Below are 4,437 nucleotides of genomic sequence, written 5' to 3'. Positions count from 1 at the left end.
TGAAAAAATCAGCAACTAGGATCTCATCTTATTAAAAAGTTTTTGTGCATCAAAATAATTCACCAACAGAGTGAAAAGAAAACCCACATATTGAGAAAAGGTTTTTGCCAACATCCCTCATAAAAGACAAAGGACTTTTATCTAGAATGATGTATAAAATATTGAAAAACTTCAGGCCTCCCAAATTTTAAGACCCAATCCAAAAACAGACATATGAGTTGAATACACAATTCCCAGATGAAGAAATTCAAATGGCAAATAAATATATAAAAAATGTTCAACATCATTGGTTATTTGAGAAATGTGAATTAAAACATCACTGAGATATCATCTCACTCCAGAAATGGCTAATGGCTAACATCAAGAAATTAACCAATAACAAATGCTGGCAGAACTGTGGAGAAAAAGGAACACTGCTCCATTGTTGGTGGAGTTTAGAGTGGTGAGCCACTGTGGAAATCAGTATGGAGATTCCTCCATAAACTAGGTTTAGAGGTTCTATTCAACCCAGATATTCCCTCCTGGTTATTTTCCCAAAAGAATTGAAAACATCATACTACAGCAATATATGTGCACCCATGTTTTTGTTTCTGTTTTTGTTGTTTTGGTACCAGGGATCAAACTCATGACCTCGCACTTGCCAGGCAGACACTTATACCACTCAGCTAAATCCCCAGCTCATGCGCACCCATGTTTATATCAGCAGTTTGTAATAGTTAATTCTTGGAAACAATGAAAATGCGCATAAACTGAGGAATGTATAAAAAAGATGTGGTATTTTTATATAATGGAATACTAGTCAAGCATAAAGAATGATTAACTTGAGACTTTTTTAGGTAAATGGATGCAACTAGTACATAAGTGAAATATATCAGACTTTCATGTGTAAGCACTGTATTGTCTCACTAGTGTAAAAAACTGTAAGAGTAAATAAGATCCAAAAGTTACGATAGACATAGTAAAAGGGAAAGAAACTGCTCAAAAGGAAAGAATATTTTTTGGTCAGTCTTGCATGCCTATATCTCATAGCCTGAGAAGTTATTTTGAGGTGAACAATATACACTATAACAAGCATTGTTAAATTCCTACCATCTTGTTTTGAAATCTTATTTCATCACTGTTTTGTTGTTGTTGTTGCCATTGCTGTCATTTTGCTTTTGTTGTTGTTTTTTGTTTGTTTGATTCTTGATTTATCTTCTTTTCCTCTTTAAAATAAAAAAAGGAAAGAAAAAGCATGTCTTCATTTTGCTCCTGTCCAGATACTTTCCCAGAGACTGAAATTAAATGTAGTGAACTAATTAATCTTGTAGAAGAAATTTCAAGGCAGTTCAATGTTGAGATGTGGCATGACTACAGTTGGGGGCTTTTACCTATATTTATGTTGAGAATGAAGAGCAAAGAGCCCAGAAGAGTGATTCAAAACATTTTGAGTTTACCTCCAGTAAAGGTATAGACTGCAAATATACAGCAAAGATCAAGAGAGAAGGCATGGGGAGAGAGAACAAGATGGTGGATAAGTAAGCAGCAGAGAAATCAACCTCTCTGAGAAGAATCTAACATCATGAGGAAGGCAGAGAGCAGGAAAGTGGATTCACTGGACCTAGAAAGAATGTGAAGCACAAACTAAAACCCATAGTGAGAGTAAAAAAGAGAAACTTCAAGGAAGAAGGAGGTAACATGCAGTGCCTTCTCCCTGAGACAGGACTCACTGCCGACAGTGGTTCAAGCCTGTGAAAGGACAGTCATAGTGACACCTGGAGACCTCAGAAGCCTCCACCACTGCCTCAACACCCTACTGAAATTTTTTTTGCCAGATTAATTTGTCCACCACCCTTAATCTTAGTCTCAGACAAAAATCTCTGGACAAGAGCAAAATGCACACAAATTTTGTGCCAAGCCACAGCATACATCCTCTGAAGTCCAACAACCAATGCAGTCCTTCTTCCCAGCAGTAACCTGCAACATCTGGTCTTTACCAGCAGGATTTCTATCAGCCTTCTGGTCTTATGAGCACTGACAAGAACCTCTCATACAGAACAGTCCAAGGCATTCCAGATCTACTCTTTCAAGCAACATCTCTGAACTTTAGCAGGCTAACTACATGACAGGTAGCAGGCCACCAATTGATTTTTAACTTTTGCTGTAAAATACTTATGTTTGCTATTCTATAATTTTGCCCTGACACTCCCTCTTGTTTTCATTATGGAGAATATTCTTTCTTCTTCAGGATCCTGCGGTATGGGAGGAGGTGATGGCCATGGAGTTCGACAAGCTACTCTATACTAAGTTGGAGTACATTAAGATGGCATCTGGAGGGCTGGGGATTTAGCTCAGCAGCATAAGCACCTGCCTTGCAAGTATGTGGTCATGAGTTTGATCCCCAGTACCGATCGAAAAAAAGACAAAAGAAAAAAAATTAGAAATAGAGATGGCATCTGGGAATAAAGGTAGTCACCAGTCAATATTATGTGGAAGCCAGGACATTGTTCTCAATGGCAAGACCATCTAATCAATGCCTGTATAATCCAAGAGGATCTGGCCAATGTAAGCATTGCATGCCATTGTGTTGTGAAGAGCAATAGTGTTGTAAGACCTCCATTCAAGAAATTCAGCAAAGGTGTTGCATTCTTTTCCTTATAGATTGGGGACCATGTCTTTTTTTATTTAAAGAAAGAAATAAAGAAAAAACAAAATAGAAAAAAAGAATAATACGGAATTCAAGAAAAATTAACACTAAGAAATCGCTAGTTGATACATTACATATTGTTATCTTAGGTTGTAGCAGGTACAAGAAGTTGTTCAGGTTACAAAATGAAAGCATAAAATGTGGATAGACACTCAAACTTTGACAGTGTAAACATTCTGTTCAATCTTTTTATTGAAGATTATATGATCAGCGCTGATCAGTCTCGTTCTTATGTTCACATTGGCAAGAACTGTGTGATTGTGTGCCAGTGTGTGTTGAAAGATTGCTGCAAAATCGTTGACAAAACAGTATCGCCTCCAGAAACCGTGGTACCCCGTTCACTGTCTTTTCAGGCAGCCCAGGACTCTTCTCAGGGTGCTCCTGGAGGGCAGTCAGGAACGGGTGATCAATGCAACCAACAGCTACTACCAGAAGTTTTTGCCTCTAACATAAGTCTAGTGACTCCTGCAAGTCTTGAATTTGCTTGAGCTCTAAGCTGAATTTGGGGACAAAGGGATTGGTTAGCATGTAAGTGTTCTTGTATCTTTGACAACTTTCACCTTATTTTCCTTTTTAGTTTAGAATTTTTCAATCCTTCAAGCTCTAAGTTTTTTTTCAAATCCATGTTATTCAAAATAAAAAGGAAGAAGAAGACAAAGACGAAGAAAAAGATGGAGACGAAGACAAAGACGAAGATGAAGATGAAGAAAGAAGAAACTATAACAAAATTTCAAAACGTCAATCAGGGGACAACAACAGTACATACATTGCACACTGTTATCTCCAAATCATTCACCCAGAGACTCTAAGCTCTTAAGGATTTATTAAAAGAATGTCTGGAGGAGCTATCTTCCTGTGCTTTGCTTACATCTTATCTATTAATAGTCACGATGTCCCATTATCTGTGCCCAGCACTCCAGCCCTGGCCCCTGCAGGTGGCTGGAGCCCATCTGAACCGGGCCTGTGGAACAGTAGCACTTGCCCAGCGTGGACATCATGTGGCTGGTGTGCAGCTTAGGGCAATGCAGCACCCCCACCGTGCACCCCACACACAGAGGGCTCCCAGCTTTCCTGCTGCTGCTGATACATTTGCCAGTGGCCACAACTGCAACAAATTGTAATTGCTCATAATTCTTAAGAAAACTGTGACTTCAGAATCCAAATTTCTGTGAAAAACTAAAGGGAGAATAGTTAGTGTGTCTCATCTTCCCAGAATGACTTTAGCTGTCTTAAGGTGGTTAAGAAAAGATTTTTCTATAGTAGTCTATTTTAGGATTTTTGGCTTCACTAAAAGACAAGACCCCAGCATTCTGGATTTTACATATGCAAAATTCCAGGTTAGGGACTCCCCTATGAGTCTTAGCTGGTCACTTCTTGCTCAAGGTATTTGTCTTATGTCACTAAAGGCGAAGCATTTGTGACCACATACTCTCCAGTCTGGAATCACTGAACCTATTCCAAGTTTACCAAAATCCCACAGTGCAGACCAAAATATCTATACTTGAATCAATCACATGAGAGGCTCTTAAAATAGTATTGTAGGCACCAAAGTCAAAGAATAAGTAAACTACCAGGATTTTTCCTACCATTTTCTCTGGCTGACAGCACAAATTGGCTCTTTCTGGTTCTCACTGACCTCTTGTTTAGAAGGAAGTTTGAGAAGCGAGGGGCTGATAAGATTGGCCTCTGATCTACTATAACAGAACAGGTTAGACTTGAACATTGGGGGAGCCATCCTGACTTAACATCCA

At 38.8% G+C, this 4,437-nt stretch overlaps 1 pseudogene; it reads left to right on the top strand.

The window, feature by feature from the left end:
• Window positions 1-2,257: 2,257 nt before the first annotated feature.
• Window positions 2,258-3,139, top strand: LOC100714057 (dynactin subunit 5-like; annotated as a pseudogene).
• The last annotated feature ends 1,298 nt before the right edge of the window (window positions 3,140-4,437 follow it).

This window comes from Cavia porcellus, unplaced genomic scaffold (genome assembly GCF_034190915.1).
Source record: "Cavia porcellus strain 051 isolate PalLab524CR breed Dunkin Hartley unplaced genomic scaffold, mCavPor4.1 scaffold_21, whole genome shotgun sequence".
Lineage (NCBI taxonomy): Eukaryota > Metazoa > Chordata > Mammalia > Rodentia > Caviidae > Cavia > Cavia porcellus.
This window is presented reverse-complemented; position numbering and strand designations above follow the sequence as displayed.